Source organism: Capra hircus, chromosome 5 (assembly GCF_001704415.2).
Source record: "Capra hircus breed San Clemente chromosome 5, ASM170441v1, whole genome shotgun sequence".
In the NCBI taxonomy this organism is placed as follows: domain Eukaryota; kingdom Metazoa; phylum Chordata; class Mammalia; order Artiodactyla; family Bovidae; genus Capra; species Capra hircus.
The window spans coordinates 101,211,071-101,233,392 of NC_030812.1; the positions used below are offsets into that span (position 1 = coordinate 101,211,071).

General features: G+C 41.2%; 1 pseudogene across 1 annotated transcript in view; it reads left to right on the forward strand.

The window, feature by feature from the left end:
* LOC102185542 overlaps positions 303-22,322 on the forward strand; it is a 63,388-nt pseudogene continuing 41,368 nt past the window's right edge. The window contains exons 1-2 of the transcript XR_001918146.1: positions 303-318; positions 10,360-10,680. The product of XR_001918146.1 is annotated as an antigen WC1.1-like (transcript). The remainder of the gene's footprint in view (positions 319-10,359; positions 10,681-22,322) is intronic.

Below are 22,322 nucleotides of genomic sequence, written 5' to 3' on the forward strand. Positions count from 1 at the left end.
GAGGAGGTCAAAAGACTGTGTTGCTCATATAAGGAGATGTTGAAGATTCAGAAGCTTATTGGTGTCTGAGCTTCAGAAAGTGGCTGAGGCAGCCTCCGATAGTGCCTGAAATGGTGAGAGGTGTTGCTATTGGCTCTCAGGAGGGAGGGTGTAAGGGGTGGTCTATATAGACCCCAGTCGGCACCCTGACGCCTCCTCACCGGCTGATCCTGCAGCTGGGACTGTGACCTTGAGAACGTGGGGTCAGGATGGCTCTAGGCAGACACCTCTCCCTGCAGGGACTCTGTTTCCTCCTCGGCACCATGGTGGGTGGTCAAGGTAAGAGCTGCCCCTCTGTTCTGGGTCCACATCAGGCAGTGCATGTCTTTGTGAAGGGAAAGGTGTTTGGAGTTCTGGAACTGAGCCTCAGTGTTTTTGACTAAAAAGAAGCCACGCTGACTGTGAACACTGGTCCGTCTCCTGTGCGGGGTCCACTGGTCATAGCAGCAGATTTTACAGAGCAGTGAGGTTTGGTCTGGACCGAGCTGGGTCAGCCTGAGTCCCCTCCGCTGTTTCCCTTGTTCTCAGGGAGCTTCTAGGGTCCCAGTGGCTCCCAGTGTGTGGAAGGTCCAGCGGCTGACCCCAGCTGGGACTCTGGGCTGTTCCCACATGCTCCACGTGCCTGGTGTGTGAGCACTGCCCCTGGGTCCCTGTTTCCTGCCTATGCTCCTGTGGGCTTTGTGCTTGTATGAGTGTATGTGAGGGTGAGAGAGGAGTGTGTAAGGGTGTGTTTGTGTGAGGGCAGGTGAGAGTGTGTGTGTGGGGTGTGTGAGAGAGTGTGTGTCAGGGTGTGTGTGTGTGTCTCAGGGTGTGTGAAGCCTGTCTGTATGAGAGAAATGGGGCTGCTGAGCAGGGACTGAGTCTGTTGGTCTGTGAAGCACACAGGGTCCCACAGGGCTGGGTCACTGCATGTAACCAGATCAGAGACAATCGTGCCCCTGCCTGCCTCTCTCTGGCTCCTCTCCCCCACTCCCTGGGCTCTCCTCTGCTTGTTGCCCTGTCTGCCCAGCATTGGGCTCTGTAACAGACTCTGCCTGCTGGCCTCGCCTGTTCCTACCAGGTGTCCACTGTGGAGCAGAGGAGCCAGCAGCCAGGAGAGGGGACCTCTTGTCTGTAGAGATCAGTTGATACACAGCCCCAAGTGTATAAGTTCCCGAGTCTCTGCCCTGGTTCCCGTGACTTGTTTCCTGATGTGCTGGGGGCCTGGGATGGTCCTTTCCCCTCCCAGGATCTGCTGTGACTCTATGGGGAATACTTTCTTTTTCGTGCCCTCTCCAGTCCCTCCCTAGAGCTGGTTTCCCCTGAGTGAAAGGATGGTGGGGGTCAGGGCTGGGGCTGCAGAGAATTTGGTCTCCAGCCTGGAGGAGGTGGCTCTCTCAGATGTGGGTGCTGGTCCGCTGAGACTCAGTGCAGCCCTGTCTTATCTCAGAGCTCACTCTTGTCCCCTAGATCGCAGCCTCTAGTCTGCAGCTCTCCTTGGGAAACCCCCTCCCTCTTTGTCTCTGCTCCTTGAGTGCTGGGTGCTGGGTAGATGCTGATGAAGTGTCTCTTCTTGAGGGCTCTGGAGGACAGAGGTGGATTTTGTACCTCCGAATGGGGAGACAACTTGTGTTCTTTGCAAGGCATCCACCCTTACTAGAAAACTAGGAAACTTCTTTAGAAGTTACTTATGAAGCAAGACCATTTTGCCAAAGGAAGTGTTCTTCTCATTTTGTTGTTCCAATGAAACAACACTGTTCATTATTATTCTACCAAAAAGTTTATTCTTATTTTACTTCATACAACATTTGTCTTGTATAACAGTGGTCTCCTTGTATAACAATATTCCTGGCTTCTGTGAGCATTTGATGATTTCTAGGATCGGCACACATTATAGGAGTCTCCACCATGAGATCCATGATGGGCATTGGTGAAAAATGGTCCCTTCCAGCATAACAGATATCCTTATACACAATAACATAGACCCTCAAGATTAGGTAATTATTTTGTAACCTGGTTTTAAAAGTTAACAATATATTTTGCACATATTTCTATATCATTATGGGCTTTCCTTGTGGCTCAGATGTTAAAAGAATCTGCCTGAAGCCAGAGACCAGGGTTCAATCCCTGGGTCAGGAATATTCCCTGGAGAAGGGAATGACTACACACTCCAGTGTGCTTGCCTGGAGAATCCCATGTACAGAGGGGCCTGTCAGGTTACACAGTTCATGGGGTGGCAAAGAGTTGGGCACGACTGAACGACTAACACTTTTACATCATTAAGTATTCTTTCACCCAGCAAAAATGTTTAGTCATAGTATTACAAAAATATAAGATATTCCAGGGAAAATATGGAATTTTTTAATTTCCTCCAGTTATTTTGCTACATAATTAAAACACAATATACTCACCTAATCACCTGTGTTACACATATCAAAACAAATTCAATTAACAATCAAGTTAAGGAGGAAAAAAAGGAATTTTATTCCACCCACATTGAGGCTAATAACCTTGGAAGCAGCTATTTGGAAAAACTCTGGGTAATCTTCATGTTAGAAGATGAAAGCATAGTCATATACAATTTTGAGACAAAGGATCATATATCAGAATGATATACTGATATATTTTACACGAAGTTCACCAAGTATATATATATATATATATATATATATATATATATATATATATATATATATATATATATGTCAGTTAAGCATCAAGTCACCATGACCCCCAACAGAGCTGGGAAAGAATGCTAGTCTTTTAACAAGTTACAATGCTATTATCAGAAGAAAAAAATAATTCGTCTTCCAGGCCGAGCAGGCACTCCCATACTTGAGAAGTCCTGGTTACTCTGCAATACAGATGCACACTGCACATTAGGAGGAGGACCAAACAAACATACAGAAACATTTTATTTAACGTTTTTTGTCCTGCCTTAAAAGATAAATTTTATTTCGTCAGGCATTTAGTAGTTTCCGACATTTCTGCTATCATGAAAAGAGTTGCTCTGAACTTTTCTGTATTTAAATATAAGGACCATTCATAATTATTTCTCTTAACAATATTTTCTAGCTGGAATTGCTATTTTATAGGTTATGAATATCTTTAAGGCTTTTGGTACATAGAGATTAAGTGCCTTTTGAAATATTTGCACTGAATTTTATTTCTACTAGTATTGTGTGAGACTATTAGATTCCACTTATCCTCACTAACATTTGCTTTTTTTTGGGGGGGGGGGGTTTGGTTTGTTTGTTAACCTTTTTTAAATTTAATTTTATTATTATTATTTTTATTTTTACTTTACAATATTGTATTGGTTTTGCCATACATCAACATGAATCTGCCACAGGTGTACACGTGTTCCTAATCCTGAACCCCTCTCCCACCTCCCTCCCCATACCATCTCTCTGGGTCATCCCAGTGCACCAGCCCCAAGCATCCTGTATCCTGAATTGAACCTGGACTGGCGATTCATTTCTTATATGATATTGAATCAGTTCTAAAGAGGTGGATGAATCTGGAGCCGATTATACAGAGTGAAGTAAGCCAGAAAGAAAAACACCAATACAGTATACTAACGCATATATATGGAATTTATTATTATTTTTAAAAATTTTCATTTTTACTTTATTTTACTTTACAATACTGTATTGGTTTTGCCATACATTGACATGAATCCACCATGGGTGTACATGCGATCCCAAACATGAACCCCCCCCACCTCCCTCCCCACAACATCCCTCTGGGTCATCCCCGTGCACCAGCCCCAAGCATGCTGTATCCTGCATCGGACGTGGACTGGTGATTCAATTCTTACATGATAGTATACATGTTTCAATGCCATTCTCCCAAATTTAGAAAGATGGTAACGATAACCCTGTATGCGAGACAGCAAAAGAGACACAGATGTATAGAACAGTCTTTTGGACTCTGTGGGAGAGGGAGAGGGTGGGATGATTTGGGAGAATGGCACTGAAACATGTATAATATCATATAAGTAACATTTGCTTTTTACCTAGTTTTAAAATCTTACCCAGCTTCATAGGCAAAAAACTAGTGTGTATTCACCAATTTAATGCTTCATGTATCCCCTCATTGCTTGTTCACATTTGTGCTTTTTAAGTTGTGATGTTTGTCATTTTGTTATGATTTATATGGGAGCTCTTTACACTATGACTGTGACTGCTACACTACCAGGTACCTATATGAACTTGAGTGCACAACAGTCCTACTAGGCAGGGTATTTTTATCACAAAAAAATATTTCAGGAAACTGAGGCAAAGCAAAGTTAAATCACTTGCCTAAATAATACAGGTATGTGAGTAAATTGTACAGGTAAGATTAGAACCCAAGCTTCCAGGTGGCACTAGTGGTAATGAAGCCACCTGCCAATTCAGGAGCTGTAAGAGACACGGGTTCAATCCCTGGCTCAGGAATATCCCCTGGAGAAGGAAATGACAACCCACTCCAGTATTCTTGCCTGGAGAATCCTGTGGACAGAGGATTCTGGAGGGCTGCAGTCCATGGGGTCGCAGAGTCAGACACGACTGAGCAAGCATCTCGGATACCTTGTTTCTCTTAATGATGTCCATAATACCTGTAGGTTTTTTAAAAAAATTCCTTTTCATTCTTTTTACTCCTCTGTATAATTTCAACTGATCTTTCTTTTAACCCATTGATTCTTCTGCTTGGTCGTCTTTTTTTTTTTTTAACCTTTTATTTTATATTGTAGTATAGGCATCTGGCCCCATTATTGCTTGGCAAATAGAGAGGGAAAAGGTGGAAATAGTGACAGATTTCCTCTTCTTGGGCTGCAAAATCACCGAGGATGGTGACTACAGCTATGAAATGAGAAGACAACTGCTTCTTAGCAGGAAAGGGATGACAAACCTAGACTGTGTTGAAAAGCAGAGACATTACCAACAAAGATCCATATAGTCAAAGTTATGGTCTTCCCAGTGTCATGAATGGTTGTGAGAGCTGAACCATAAAGAAGTCAGGATGCCAAAGAATTGATGCTTTTAAACTGTGGTTCTGAAGAAGACTCTTGAAAGTCCTTTGGACAACAAGGATATCAAACCAGTCAACCTTAAGGGAAATTGACCCTGAATATTCACTGGAAGGACTGATGCTAAAGCTGAAGCTCTGGTATTTTGGTCATCTGATGTGAACAAACAACTCTTTGGAAAAGTCCCTGATGCTGGGAAAGATTGAGGGCAGAAGGAGAAGAAGATGTCAGAGGATGAGATGACTGGACCGCATCACCGATGCAATGAACATGAACTAGGTCAAACTCTGGGAGACCATGAGGGATGGGGAGGCCTGGCATGTTGTAGTCCGTGGGGTCGCAAAGAATCGGACATGACGGGATGACTGAACTGTTGCCCTAATGGTCCGGGAGTGAGTGATGAAAATGAAGAGAGAACATGAAATCTGGTGCAATGGGTCTGGGGGCCTGCAGCCTCTGTTGGACTGAGGTGCAGAGTCCACTCGGAATACAGCTTTTATTCCTAATTGCAGACTCAGTTCAGTTCAGTTCAGTTGCTCAGTCGTGTCTGACTCTTTGTGACTCTATGGACTGCAGCACGACAGGCCTCCCTGTCCATCACCAACACCCAGAGTTTACTCAAACTCATGTCCATTGAGTCAGTGATGCCATCTAACCACCTCATCCACTGTCATCCCCTTCTCCTCCCACCTTCAATCTTTCCCAGCATCAGGGTCTTTTCAAATGAGTCAGTTTTTTCCCATCAGGTGGTCAAAGTATTGGAGTTTCAGCTTCAGTATCAGTCCTTCCAATGAATATTCAGGACTGATTTCCTTTAGGATGGACTGGTGTTATCTCCTTGCAGTCCAAGGCACTCTCAAGAGTCTTCTCCAATACCACAGTTCAAAAGCATCAATTCTTTGGTGCTCAGCTTTCTTTATAGTCCAACTCTCACATCCATACATGACTACTGGAAAAACCATAGCTTTGACTAGACAGACCTTTGCTGGTAAAGTAATGTCTCTGCTTTTTAATATGCTGTCTAGGTTGGTCGTAACTTTTCTTCCAAGGAGCAAGCTTTAATTTCATGGCCGGAGTCACCATCTGCAGTGATTTTGGAGCCCCCCAAAATAAAGTCTGTCACTGATTCCCCATCTATTTGCCATGAAGTGATGGGACCAGATGCCATGATCTTAGTTTTCTGAATGTTGAGCTTTAAGCCAACTTTTTCACTCTCCTCTTTCACTTTTATCAAGAGACTCTTTAGTTCTTCTTTGTTTTCTGCCATAAGGGTGGTGTCATCTGCATATCTGAGGTTATTAATATTTCTCCCAGCAATCTTGATTCTGGCTTGCGCTTTATCTAGTCCAGCATTTCTCATGATGTATTGTGCAAATAAGTTAAATAAGCAGGGTGACAATATACAGCCTTGATGTACTCCTTTCCTTATTTGGAACCAGTCTGTTGTTCCATGTCCAGTTCTAACTGTTGCTTCCTGACCTGCACACAGATTTCTCAAGAGGCAGGTCAGGCGGTCTGGTATTTCCATCTCTTTCAGAATTTTCCATAGTTTATTGTGGTCCATACAGTCAGAGGCTTTGGAATAGTCAATAAAGCAGAAGTAGATGTTTTTCTGGAACTCTCTAACTTTTTTTGATCATCCAATGGATATTGGCAATTTGATCTCTGGTTCCTCTGCCTTTCCTAAATCCAGCTTGAACATCTGGAAGTTCATGGTTCGTGTACTATTGAAGCCTGGCTCAGAGAATTTTGAGCATTACTTTACTAGCATGTGAGATGAGTGCAATTATGCAGTAGTTTGAGAATTCTTTGGCATTGCCTTTCTTTGGGATTGGAATGAAAACTGATATTTTCCAGTCCTGTGGCCACTGCTGAGTTTTCCAAATTTGCTGGAATATTGAGTACAGCACTTTCACAGCATCATCTTCCAGGATTTGAAATAGTTCAACTGAAATTCCATCACTTCCCCCAGCTTTGTTTGTAGTGCTTCTTCCTAAGGCCCCCTTGACTTCACATTCCAGGATGTGAACCTGGAATGGCTTTAGGTTGGTGATCACACCACTATGATTATATGGCTCATGTAAATCTTTGTTGTATAGTTCTTCTGTGTATTCTTCCCACCTCTTCTTAATATCTCCTGCTTCCGTTAGGTCCATACTATTTCTGTCCTTTATTTTGCCTATCTTTGCTTTTTTTGATCTTATTTTTTCCAAGACACTGCACTGACATAGTCCAGATCTCCTTGTTTTTACCTTGCTAGTCTCAGCAACAATCAGTAAGTGCATAGGCAGTGTTCATGCCTGATGCCAACCCGATGTTCCAAGTTCCATGCTTTCATGATCCCAGTCATACTCCCTTCTGGGTCTGGCCTTGGGGTTTGTAACAAGGAGATTATTCTTTTTTTTTTTCAGATTATTCTTAAGAAAAACACAGTTTCTTAATATATGCTGTTTTTCCAGGTGCAATTTCTGTGAAATTTTTTCAAGGCTGTGAAAATACATTATTAGGAATTCCCACTACACTGAACAATGAACATATCCAATTAACAATGTTATGATAGTTTCAGGTGAACAGCAAAGACACTCAGGCATAAAGATCCGTGTATCAATTCTCTCCTAAACTACCCTCCCATCCAGGCTACCACATAACACTCAGTAGAGTTTTCTGTGCTGTATAGTAGGTCCTTGTTGATTATCCACTTTAAATATAGCAGTGTGTAGGAGTTGATCCCAAACTCCCTAACCCTTCACCCTATTATTTCCCCATAACAAACACAAGTTCAGTTCTCTAGCTCTGTGAGTCTGTTTCTGTTTTGTAAATAAGTCCACTTTTTCATTTCTTTTTAGATTCATATATAAGGGATGTCATATGATATTTTTACTTCTCTGATGGTCAAGACTGTTTCTGATGCTCTGTATTGAATTCTTCAGTTCACTAATTGTATTATTCAGCTCCAGAATTTCTGGTTAGTTTTTCTCCCTTTCTTCTTGTTTTATGTTTTCTATCTCTTTGAATCTCAGTGAATTTACATGTTCCCTTCAGAGTTGGCTCAATTTTCCCTTCCTACTTTATCAGGTCTTTAATGTTTTTAAGATAATTTTTAGTAAATTAATTATACTTTTTCAACAGAAAAAATAGCCTCAATAAGCAAGCCCACCGTTACTGAGAAAATCTAGAATTTTTCACAGTAATGAAATAATCTCCTTGTTTGTGTCATGAACTAGATAAAAACTACATGTAGGCGAGGACATTGTCTTACTATATTCTGTATTTACAGTACTTAAAAAGGCCTGGACCTCTCCAGGTCTATGGACTGAATTGTGTCACTCCATAATTAATATATTGAACCCTAGCCCCTAGTTTGACTCCAGTGGAAATAGGGTCTTTATGAAGTAACTGAGGTTAAATAGGCTTCCCTGGTGGCTCAGTGATAAAGAATCCTTTTGGCAATGTAGGAGAGGTGAGTTTGACCCCTGGGTTGGAAAGATCCCCTGGAGAAGGAAATGGCTATCCACTGCGGTATTCTTGCCTGGGAAATTCCATGGTCAGGGGAGCCTGGCAGGCTAGAGTCCATGAGGTCGCAAGAGTTGGACATGACTTAGTGACTAAACCACCACCAACAACGTTAAATAAGATCATAAGGATGTGGCCCTAATCTAATAGGAGACTTTATAAGAAGAAGAAGAGGCAGATCTCCCTCCCTCTTTGGTAGATCTCTCTCCCTCTCTCCCTGTGTACCTGTCCTGAGGAAAGGTGAGGTGAGCACACAGTGAGGGAGCCATGGCCTGCAAGCCAAGATCAGAAGTCTCGTAATGAACACAGCCCTGCTAGCACCTTGATCTTGACTTACCAGCCTCCAGAACTGTGATAAGATAAATACGTTTCTGTTGTTTAACCAGTCAGGCTGTGATATCTTGTTGTGGCCACCTGCCTGAGCCGACTACGCACCAGGATCTTCTCCAGTTCAGCATTTCCCCAGATGTCCCCTTTGTGATGTACCACTTCTTTTTCCAGAGTGAGAGCACGTGGGGGGGGTCATGGACCTGAGAAGTGTGAATCGTATGCCAGGGACCACTTCTCCTTAGACTATAAGATTCTCATTTTCTGACCTGAGTTAAAACCTAATGGAGCTGATTCATGGAAACTCATTTCTCAGTTCCCAACAGAAAGGCAGGAGCCTGGGACATAGGGTGAGACCTGATGTGACAGAGAGTAATGGTTTGGGTTCTAGTTACAGGTGGGACCAAGCAGCAGACCTGGTCACACAGAAAGAAGTCTCATCTGGGTGAAGCAGTGAGGGCTCATGTATAACCCCCCAGCTTGCTGACCCCTTTCTTCTGACTCTGGACAGAAGCCATGCATTAGTTATATGTCATTGAGCAAAAAATTAGTTCTGAACTTGGAAGCTTAAGTCAGCAAATGCCTAGTATCTCACACTTTCTGTGGGCCAGGAATTGACATATCCTATCTGGGTTCTCTGACTCATTTCATATCTTGCAAGGATGCAATCACCTGAAGGTTCAACAAGGGCTCGTTATCGCCGAAATGTACTCACCTGGATGTTGGCAGCATCCAGACCTTGGTGGACTGTTGAACTGAGAGACTCAGTCCCTTCCTGGCTGTTGGCTAGGGCCCTCCCTCCTTTCCTTGTCATGAGGGTCTCTCAATAAGTAGTTCACATGTGGCAGTTGGCTTATTCAGAGCAAGAGAGAGAGCAAGATATGTCACCAAAGGAAAAACCAAAATCATCTTGAAGCATAATCTCTTCAGCGGCATCTCGTCATTTTTGCCATATTCTATTTGTTACATGCATGTTACTATGTACGTTCCAGTGTAGGGATTACACAAGGACGTGAACACCAGGCAACAGTAATAATCAGGACATTTTAGAGCCTGTTACCCAGCCCTCTGTTCCTAGGCTGGATGAGATGCTCCCTATGGACAGGGAAAAAGAGGCAGGATTCCTCCCTAGATCCTGGGCCATGAGCTGTAACTGAGATGGGGAAGCTGGGCCCTTGTAGTCTTGAGCACATCTATAGGGAGGGCAGCATCCAGAGTCTCTGAAGGCCTCAGTGGTGTCCCTGGAGCTGGTTCTGCAGGCTCATGGGAAATACCTGGCGCCTCCCTTCCTGCTCCACGTTCAGTGATGGCACATTTGGAGATTTGAGTTGGCCATTATAGGAATATTTATACCACAGAAGTCAAGAAATGCTATTCACAAGGATTTTCTTTTTCAGAGATCAGAGTATTCATTTTTTAATCACTTGCCAGTATACTACTGCATGGTATCCTAAAATCTCTCCTGTGTCCTGTGTCTGTGTCTCTTACAGCTGCGAGTCTGAGGCTGAAGAATGGAGGCCACCGCTGTGAGGGGAGAGTGGAAGTGAAACACCAAGGAAAATGGGGCACAGTGAATGATTACAAGTGGAGCTTAGAAGAGGCAGCTGTGGTGTGCAGACAGCTGGGGTGTGGAGCTGCTATTGATGCTCCCCAAGGATCTTATTTTGGACCAGCAGTTGGCCCCATTTGGTTTCCTTTTATTTCCTGCACAGGGACAGAGTCAGCTCTCAAGCAGTGTAGGCATCCTACAGTGAAAGACTATCGTCCTCAGGGTTATTCCCATGACCATGATGCTGGAGCACTTTGCTCAGGTAAGTCCTGTCTGATACAGGATGGGATCACCAGCAAGGAAAGCCTCAGTCTCATTCCCAGAGTAACCATGAGAATACAGATCACCTTTAGTATATTCTTGGGTGAAGATTCCAGTCACACAGTTATTCCTAGAGCATTAGGTGTTGAAGGGAGCAGAAGAGTTTGCTTGGCCCTGGAAGTAAAGACTCCAGATCCATCGGTCACTGGGCCCTTCAGGTCTGTGTGATATGTCATAGGAGGCAGGGAGGTGAGGCCAAATATTTCATACAGGTACAACTGCCTGGTTGAACCTACATTAATTAGGTTCATCATGGTAGCGTGTTGTATTCTTTCATGGGATGGTCAGACAAGTACCGCTATAAGAGGGGATATAGGAAAGGTGCAGGCAAGGAGGGGTGTGAGTTTATTATACTCACAACTCCTAGAGAGACAAAGCATCATCAGGTGGGTACTTGGGGGAAGTGCGAATAGAACCCGCTGACCCAAGCAGTGGTGACCCCCAAATGGGGTGTGAAGACCCATGGACAAGTGACAATACATATATAAGGGTCTTGTTTTTGTTTTCATCCAGCCAGTCTATGTTTTTTGTTTGGAGTACTGAATCAGTTTACATTTAAGTTAATTATAGATATGTGTGTTCTCACTGACATTCTGTTAATTGCTTTGTATTTTTTTGGTAGGTCTTTTTTTCTTCCCTTCCTCTTTGATTCTCTTCTCTTATGATTTGATGGTATCTTTAATGCTGTGTTTGGATTCCTTTCCTTTTTTGTGTGAATATATATTGTAGATTTTTGGTTTGTGGTTTCCATGAGGATTTGATATGCAGCCTATTGTAAGTTGCTGGTCTCTTAATTTCCAAAGCATTTCCAATAGTCTGCATTTTAACTCTCCTCCTGATTGCTAGTTTTGGTATCATATTTGTGTGTGAATTTTTTCGTACCTTTACTGTATGTTTGCCTTTACTGGTATGCTTTCTCATTCATAATTTTCTTTTTTCTTCTATGTCTTTATTTTCTTCCTAGAAAAGTTCCTTTAGCATTTGTTGTAAGTTGGTTTAGTGGTGTTGGATTCTTTTAGCTTTTGCTTGTCTATATAGATTTTGATTTCTCCATAGAAACTTAACAAGAACCTTGCTGGGTAGAGGAGTTTTGATGGTAGGTTCCCCCCTTTATCTGTTTAAATATATCATGCCACTCTCTTTTGGCCTGCAAAGTTTCTGCTGAAAAATCAGCTGATAAACTTATGAGGATTCCTTGTAAGTTATTTGTTGCTTATAATAGTTTCTCTTTGTCTTTAGCTTTTGTCAGTTTGATTAATGTGTGTCTTGACATGTGCCTTCTGGGGTTTATACTGGACTTCAGTGGCTATTTCCCTTCCCATATTAGGGAAACTTTCAGCTATTATCTCCTCAAATATTTTCTCAGGCCTCTTGTCCTTCGGGGGCCCCTAAAATGTGCATGTTTGTGCATTTAATGTTGTCCCAGAGGTTTCTTAATGTTGTCCCAAAGATTATCTTCACATTTTTACATTCTTTTTTCTGTCCTACAACAGTGATATTCACCATTCTGTCTTCTAGCTCACTTATCTGTTTTTCTGCCTCATTTGTTCTGCTATTGATTTCTTCTAGTATATTTTTTCATTTCTTTTACTGCATTCTTCAACTCTGTTCTGTATATCTCCTAGATCTCTGTTAAACATTTCTTGCATCATCTCATTCCATGCCTCCATTCTTTTTCTGAAATCTTGGATCATCTTTACTATCATTACTCTGCATTCTTGTTCAGGCAGATTGCCTATTTCAACTTCACTTAGTTGTTCTTCTGGGATTTTATCTTGTTGCTTTGTCTGGAATATATTCTTCTGCTATCTCATTTTGTCTAACTTTCTGTGTTTATGGTCACTCTTTCACAGGCTGGAGGATTGTCTTGCTTCTTCCTTTTGGTGTCTGCCCCTGGTGGGTGAGACTCATCTAGAGGCTTGTGCAGGCTTCTTGGTGGGAGTGACTGGTGTCTGACGACTAGTGGGTGGAGCTAGTTCTTGATCTTCTGTGTGCAGGACCATGTCAAAAGATGTGTATAGAGGCAGCTGTGAGCTCAGGAAGAGTTTCGGTTCAGTTCAGTCACTGTCATGTCAGACTCTGTGACCTCACGGACTGCAGTAAAACAGGCCTCCCTGTCCATCACCAACTCCAGGAGTTTACTCAAACTCATGTCCATTGAGTTAGTGATGCCATCCAACCATCTCATCCTCTGTCATCCCCTTCTCCTCCTGCCTTCAGTCTTTCCCAGCATCAGGATCTTTTCAAATGAGTCAGCTCCTCGCATCAGGTGGCCAAAGTATTGGAGTTTCAGCTTCAACATCAGTCCTTCCAATGAATACTCAGGACTGATTTCCTTTAGGATGGACTGGTTTTATCTCCTTGCAGTCCAAGGGACTCTCAGGATTCTTCTCCAACACCACAGCTCAAAAGCATCAATTCTTTGGTGCTCAGCTTTCTTTATAGTCTAATTCTCACATCCATTCATGACTACTGGAAAAACCATAGCCTTGACTAGATAGACCTTTGTTGGCAAAGTAATGTCTCTGCTTTTTAATATGCTGTCTAGGTTGGTCATAACTTTTCTTCCAAGGAGTAAGTGTCTTTTAATTTCATGGCTGCAGTCACCATCTGCAGCCCCCCCAAAATAAAGATTTTGGAGCACCCCAAAATAAAGTCTGTCACTGTTTCCACTGTATCCCCATCTATTTGCCATGAAGTGATTGGACCAGATGCCATGATCTTAGTTTTCTGAATATTGAGTTTTAAGCCAAATTTTTCACTCTCCTCTTGCATTTTTATCAAGAGGTTCTTTAGTTCTTCTTCACTTTCTGCCATAAGGGTGGTGTCATGTGCATACCTAAGGTTACTGATTCCAGCACAAGTGGAATCAAGATTGCTGGGAGAAATATCAATAACCTCAGGAAGAGCTATGAGCTTCCCTCATAGCTCAGTTGGTAAAGAATCTGCCTGCAATGCAGGAGACCTGGGTTCGATCCCTGGGTTGGGAAGATCCTCTGGAGAAGGAAATGGCAATCCACTCCAGTATTCTTGCTTGGAAAATCCCATGGACAGAGGAGCCTGGTGGGCTACAGTCCATGGGGCTGCAAGAGTTGGACATGACTTAGTGACTAAACCACCACCACAGGAAGAGTTTAGAGTGCCTGTCTGCTAAAGGGCAGGGCTATGTTCCTGCCCTGTCGGTTGTTTGACCTGAGGCATCCCAGCACTGGAGCCTGCAGGCTGTTGGGTGGGGCCAGATCTTGGTTTCAAAATGGCAGCATCCAAGGGAGCTCACACCAATGAGTACCCCTTGGTACCTCTGCCACCAATGTCCTTGTCCCTGCAGTGAGCCACAGCTGTCCCCACCTCCCCAGAAGGCCCTATAAGACAAGCAGGTAGGTCTAGTCTTTGCCTCTGTGAAGTCATGACTTTTTCCCTGGGCCCCAGTGGGCTTCCCTGGGAGCTCAGCTAGTAAAGAATCTGTCTACAATGCAGGAGATCCTGGTTCAATTCCCGAATTGGGAAGATCTACTGGAGAAAGGATAGGTTACCAACTCCAGTATTCTTGGGCTTTCCTGCTGGCTCAGACAGTAAAGAATCTGCCTGCAATGCGGGAGACCTGGGTTCAGTCCCTGGGTTGAGAAGATCCCCTGGAGGAGGGAAAGGCTATCCACTCCAGTATTCTGACCTGGAGAGCTCCATGGACATAGGAGCCTGGCAGGCTACAGTTCATGGGGTCACAAAGAGTTGGACATGACTAAGCAACTTTCACTTCACTTCACTTCGCTTCACTTCCCTTGTTTCTGTAGAGTTCCTATGATCAAGCCCCCTGGCCTTCAAAATCAAGTGCTCTTGGGGCTGCTCTTCCTATGCCAGACCCCCAGGGTGGGGAGCTTGACCTCAGTTTCAGAAACATTCTGTGGGGAATCTGTCATATAATTATTTTCCAGTTTGTGGATCACTCACCTGGTGGGTATGAGATTTAATTATATTGTAAATTCACCCCTCCTACCATCTTATTGTGGCCTCTTTGTCTTTGGATGTAGAGTATCTTTTTTGATAGGTTACATGCTTTTTAAACTGCTATTCAGCAGTTAGTTGTTATTTTGGTGCCTTTGTGAGAGGAGGTGAGCTCAAGTCCTTATACTCATTCATCTTGCTCATTTTACCTGAAAATGATAAGTGAAAACTGAAAATCACTCAGTTGTGTCCAACTCTTTGTGACCCCATGGACTATACAGTCCATGGAATTCTCCAGGACAGAATACTGGAGTGGGTTAGCCTTTTCCTTTTCCAGGGGATCTTCCCAACCCAGTGATCAAACCCAGGTCTCCCGCATTGCAGGTGGATTCTTTACAATTCTAACAAGGGAAAACTAAGAATATTGGAGTGGATAGTCTATCCCTTCTCCAGCAGATCTTCCCAACTCAGGAATCAAATCAGGGTCTTCTGCATTGCAGGTGTATTCTTTACCACCTGAACTATCAGGGAAGCCCTTAAAATAATAGCTTGTCACTTAACAAATAATGAAACAAATTAATAAATCTTATAAAGTGTTGTGGTTATTTTTGCCTTCAATATTCTATTATTTCAAAAATGTGCAATAGTTTTTGTATTTACCCACAGAATTATCATTTAGAGCAGTCTTCATAGCTTTGGACATTTTTCTTTGGCTTGAATGCTTTACTGTAACATTTTTTGTGTGTAGCGATGGTCTGGTGGTCTCAAATTCTATCATCTTTTTTATATGAAAAAAATTTAACTATTAATAATTTAAAAAAATATTTTCACTGGTGACTGAATTCTATTTTAGAAAATTTCTTCACACTACTTAAAGATGCTTTTACATTGGCCTATGACTAGCATTGCCTCTAATAAATAGCCAGTAGTACTTATTTTTGTACCCCTTTACATAACATGTCAATATTTCGTGGTTGCTTCTAGGATTTTTTGGGGGGGATTATCACTGGTTTTCCACAATTATATTATCAAATGTCCTGGATGTTCTTTGGAAGGAATGATGCTAAAGCTGAAACTCCAGTACTTTGTCCACCTCATGAGAAGAGTTGACTCATTGGAAAAGACTCTGATGGTGGGAGGGATTGGGGGCAGGAGGAGAAGGGGACGACAGAGGATGAGAAGGCTGGATGGCATCGCTGACTCAATGGCCGTGAGTCTGAGTGAACTCCGGGAGTTGGTGATGGACAGGGAGGCCTGGCATGCTGCAATTCATGGGGTCACAAAGAGTCGGACACCACTGAGTGACTGAACTGAACTGAACTGAGGTAGTTTTCCTTATTTTCATATTTTAGAGTTTGTTTAGCTTTTTGGTTTATAGCTTTCATTAAATTTGGAAAAATTTCATCCATTATTTGCAACTAGTTTTCTACTCATCCCTTATTTTGAGTCTCCAAATACACATATTTTTGCATGGTTTACTCTTGTCCCAAGTGCCAGAGTTTCCATTCGTGCTTTGTTTTTTTTCTTTTTTCCTCTCTGCTTCAGTTTGAATAGTCTCTATTGATATGTGCTTAATTTCCTCATCCCACCCTTTTTTTTTGTTCTGCCATATCTAATTTCTTTTTATGTTAATCCAGATAATTTTTCATTATATATATTGATTTTTCAGTTTTAGAAACTCCATTTGGTTATTTTTTTGTCTCTGCTTTATTTTTTTGCTGCATAAAAAGCATATTTATGTTAGTGTCTTAAAATATTAGCAGCCAGTTAAATAATTTCTGTAATTCTTGAATCTGTTTTTAGTGGCTGCTCTTTTAAAATTTTGCTATGATTTATATTTTTCTTTTTCAGAAAGTCTTGTGACGTTTGGATTGGAAGTTGGACATTGCTAGGCAGTCGTTTAACAGAAAGAATTCTAGCAATAAATAATCAGAAAAGAGTCTGATAGCAGGGAATTGCACTTGATGAATCAAACAATGTTTTTCATTGCATTCTTTTCAAAATATGTTCCTTGGGTGGCAAAGTGATGAATTTTTATTTAAGTTTCTCTTCTTTATCTTCAAAACTTCTTGTTATCCCATTTTGCTTGCCACATACCCAAATTACACTCCACTTCTACAGCAGTTGCTTTCCCTTTTCCATTTTGTTTGCCATCCATCCATATCTTTTAAAATTGCATTTGCTTCTCTGAAGTGGGAGAAATGAGAAAGGATGGAACAGTTAGGTGGCATATGAGAGGAGGAGAGTGAAATGAAATATGCTAATTACTAATTTGACAATTATTTTCCCCAAATACTTGTACATTTTATACAGATTGAGGCTTTTGAAACTCAGAATTCTACAAATTAGGCCTTACTTGATTTCTGCTTCCTTCTTCTTACTCCCTTCTCACTCTCTTTTGGCAGCATGTCACCTTCTTTCAAAATTGTAAAACATATATGAAAAAAATTAATGAAGATATAGATAAATGAAAAATGTCTTGTGTTCATGGATTGGAAGAATCAATATTGTTAAAATGTCTATACCGCTCAAAGTGATTTACAGGTTTTATGCAATCCCTCTCAAAAACCTAATGGCATTCATTATAGATATACAAAGTATAATCCTAAAATACAATCTAAAATATGTATATTGTTTACTTTCAATCTATTCATGATTTTTTTTATTTCTTACCACTGTTGACTTTTTTTAAAAATTTTATTTTTACTTTATTTTACTTCACAATACTGTATTGATTTTGCCATACATTGACATGAATCCACCACTGGTGTATACGAGCTCCCAATCCTGAATCCCTCTCCCACCTCCCACCCCATATCATCTCTCTGGATCATCCCCATGCACCAGCCCCAAGCATCCTGTATCCTGTATCGAACATAGACTGGCACTTCGTTTCTTACATGATAGTATTCATGTTTCAATGCCATTCTCCCAAATCATGCCACCCTCTCCCTCTCCCTCAGAGTCCAAAAGTCCATTCTATACATCTGTGTCTCTTTTGCTGTCTCGCATACAGGGTCATCATTACCATCTTTCTAAATTCCGTATATATGTGTCAGTATACTGCATTGGTGTTTTTCTTTTTGGCTTACTTCACTCTGTATAATCAGCTCCAGTTTCATCCATCTCATTAGAACTGATTCAAATGTATTCTTTTTAATGGCTGAGTAATACTCCATTGTGTATATGTACCACAGCTTTCTTATCCATTCATCTGCTGATGGACATCTAGGTTGTTTCCATGTCCTGGCTATTATAAACAGTGCTGCAATGAACATTGGGATACATGTGTCTCTTTCAGTTCTGGTTTCCTCAGTGTGTATGCCCAGCAGTGGGATTGCTTTAGTTTCATTCCATTGTGTTCAGAAAAGATACTTGGAATAATTCAAATTTCTTGAATTTGTTAAGACTTGTTTGTAGCCTAAATACAAGTGTTTTTTTTTTTTAAATCACAGTAACACACTCATTGCAGAAAATGTGTAATCTACACAAAAGTATAAAGAAGAAAAAAATCACCCATTATACCATTATTCACAGATAACCATGGTTATTATTTTTACATTTGCTTTACATCTCTTTCCATGCATTTCCGGTCTGTTTTCTTGTACCTTAGATATTACTACCATGACCTTATATATTACTACCGCTACCTTATATATTACTACTGCTACTACACCCATGATACCACTAAAGACTTGTATTTATCTTGGAAAATATTCCATGTGGGCTTGAGAAGAATGCATATTGATTTTCTTTTTGAATGATCAATTAATTATAGAGAGTGGGAAATTGAAGTTTTCTACTGTTAATGTATCACTTCTACTTCTCCCTTAAGAGCTGTCCATGCTGTCTTGTATGTTGAAATGCTATAATGTTCCATGCATATATATCTGTAGTTGCTATATCTTTCACTTGAATGGTCTCTTGTGACAGCTTTTGACGCAAAGTCTCTTTTGCCTGACTTTGATCTCTTTTGGCTATTATCTGCATGGCATGTCTTTTTCCACCTGTTCACTTTCAACCTACGTGAGTCATAATATCTAAGGTGAGTCTCTTATATACAGTATGTAGTTGGATCTCACTTTCAACCCATTCAGATAATCTATATATTTGATTGGAAAGTGTAGTATATTTATATTTATAATCATATTGAAAGGTAAGGACTTACATTGCCATTTTATTCATTGTTTTATAGTTTCTGGATCCTGCTTTCTTCTGTGTTGTATTTGTGGCTTGATGATTTCTTATAGTGGTAGTCAGTTCAGTCAGCTCAGTCACCCAGTCGTGTCCAACTCTTTGCAACCCCAAGAATTGCAGCACGCCAGGCCTCCCTGTCCATCATCAACACCTGGAGTTCATTCAGACTCACGGCCATTGAGTCAGCGATGCCATCCAGCCATCTCATCCTCTGTCATCCCCTTCTCCTCCTGCCCCCAATCCCTCCCAGCATCAGAGTCTTTCCCAATGAGTCAGGTCTTTGCATGAGGTGGCCAAAGTACTGGTGTTTCAGCTTTAGCATCATTCCTTCCAAAGAAATCCCAGGGCCAATCTCCTTCAGAATGGACTGGTGCCCTGATTAATTTCTCTTTTTCTGTGTGTATGCACTATACTTTTTATTGTAGTTACCATGGAACTTGTATCTAACATTTTATAACAGTTTATAGCTGAAGTTAAGTACTGTTATAAAAACAACTTAATTTCAACAGTATGCAGAAACTGCATTTTACTCCTCCCCTACACTTTAAGTGATTGATGTCAGATTTTGCTTGTTTCTATAATGTGTTTCCAACAGTAGCTTTCTGTAATTATAGTTACTCTTATGATGGCTTTTGATTTATATTTACATACTAATATTAAAAGCAAGTTATGTATCACTATTACAGTATTACAATATTCTCTATTTCTCTCTAGATTTACCAGTAAGATTTACAAATTCATATGTGAAGATACTTTTGTATCATTGTTTTGTGTATTCATTTAAACTTGAAGAACTCTTTTTAGCACTTCGGTATTGTAGTGATGATGAATTCCCTCAAATTATGGTTGTCATATATATATATATACACACATGCTTAAAGCATCACTATGAACAAAGCTAGTGGAGGTGATGGAATTCCAGTTGAGCTATTTCAAATCCTGAAAGATGATGCTGTGAAAGTGCTGCACTCAATATGCCAGCAAATTTGAAAAACTCAGCAATGGCCACAGGACTGGAAAAGGTCAGTTTTCATTCCAATCCCAAAGAAAGGCAATCCCAAAGAATGCTCAAACTGCCATACAATTGCACTCATCTCACATGCTAGTAAAGTAATGCTCAAAATTCTCCAAGCCTTGCTTCAGCAATGTGTGAACTGTGAACTTTCATATGTTCAAGCTGGTTTTAGAAAAGGCAGAGGAACCAGAGATCAAATTGCCAACATCTGCTGGATCATCAAAAAAGCAAGAGAGTTCCAGGAAAACATCGACGTCTGCTTTATTGACTATGCCAAAGCGTTCGACTGTGTGGATCACAAGTGTGGAAAATTCTGAAGGAGATGGGAATACCAGACCACCTGACCTGCCTCTTGAGAAACCTATATGCAGGTCATGAAGCAACAGTTAGAACTGGACATGGAACAACAAACTGGTTCCAAACAGGAAAAGGAGTATGTCAAGGCTGTATATTGTCACCCTGCCTATTTAACTTATATGCAGAGTACATCATGGGAAACCCTGGGCTCAAAGAAGCACAAGCTGGAATCAAGATTGCTGCAATAAATACCAATAACCTCAGATATTCAGATGACACCACCCTTATGGAAGAAAGTGAAGAAGAACTGAAAAGTCTCTTGATGAAAGTGAAAGAGGAGAGTGAAAAAGTTGGCTTACAGCTCAACATTCAGAAAACTAAGATCATGGCATCTGGTCCCATCACTTCATGGCAAATAGATGGGGAAACAGTGGAAACAGTGTCAGACTTTACTTTTGGGGGCTCCAAAATCACTGCAGATGGTGAATGCAGCCATGAAATTAAAAGACGTTTATTCCTTGGAAGGAAAGTTATGACCAACCTAGATAACATATTAAAAAGCAGAGATATTACTTTGCCAACAAAGGTTCATCTATTCAAGGCTATGCTTTTTCCAGTAGTCATGTATGGATGTGAGAGTTGGACTGTGAAGAAAGCTGAGCACTGAAGAATTGATGCTTTTGAACTGTGGTGTTGGAGAAGACTCTTGCGAGTCCCTTGGACTGCAAGGAGATCCAACCAGTCCATCCTAAAGATCAGTCCTGGGTGTTCATTGGAAGGACTGATGCTGAGGATGAAACTCCAATAATTTGGCCACCTCATGCAAAGAGTTGACTCATTGGAAAGGACCCTGATGCTGGGAGGGACTGGGGGCAGGAGGAGAAGGGGACAACAGAGGATGAGATGGCTGCATGGCATCACTGACTTGATGCACATGAGTTTGGGTGAACTCTGGGAGTTGGTGATGGACAGGAAGGCCTGGTGTGCTGCAGTTCATGGGGTCACAAAGAGTCAGACATAACTGAACGACTGACCTGAACTGATGTATGTGTGTATATGTTTCCCCAGTGGCTCAAATGGTAAAAAATCTGCCTTCCATGCAGGAGACTCAGGTTTGATCCCTGGTTTTGGAAGATCCCCTGGAAAAGGGATTTTCTACCCTCTCTAATATTCTTGCCTACAGAATTCCATGGACAGAGGAGCCTGGTGGGCCACAGTCCATGGAGTCTCAAAGAGTTGGACATGACTGAACAACTAACACACACACACAAATGTATACGTAGTATGTATACATTATATAGCATATACACACATGTATTATATAACATATATAATATGCATATATTGTTGTTGTTTTGGTGGTGGTGGTAGTTGGGATTGAACCTGCATCTCCTGCATTGCAGATTCTTTACTGCTACCTGGGAAGCCCTTTTGTGTGTGTGTATACATATACACACACGCATATATATATCTAACCTCCATTTTTGAAGGACAGTTTAGCTGGGTAAAGTTTTGATGATTGGGTTGGCAGGGTTTTTTCCTCGTGGTAGTTTTGATGCATCATCCTGCTCTCTTGGCCTTCAAGGTTTCTAGTTTTAAAGGTTTTTGTCTTGGTGACAAGTCACTTTATTTTCTGTTTTCAAAAATTTTTTCTTTGTCTTTAAATTTTGGTAATTTAATCATAGTGTGTCTTGGTGTGGACCTCTTTGGGTTTCCACCTATTTGGGGACTCATGGGCCTCATGAGTCAAGATGTCCATTTACCTCCCTAGGTTTGGGAATTTCTCAGTTATTATTTCTTTGAATAAGCTTTCTGCTCCTTTCTTTCTTTCTTTCTTTCTTCCTACTGGGATCCTCAAATATATATATATTGCTTGTGGTATCCCATATCTGCTATGTGTTCTATTCACTGTATTTTCTTTTTGTTTTTCTAACGATAATTTCAAATGGAATGTCTTCAAGCTTACTGATTCTTTGATTTCCATGATAGAGTTTGCTTGATGCTTTCCTTTGGATTTTTAATTCAATTATTGAATCCTTGAGCTCCAGAATTTCTGTTTGGTTCTTTTTCTTTTCTTTTCTTTTTCTTTCTTTCTTTCTTTCTTTCTTTTTTTTTTTTTTTACTGTTTTCTA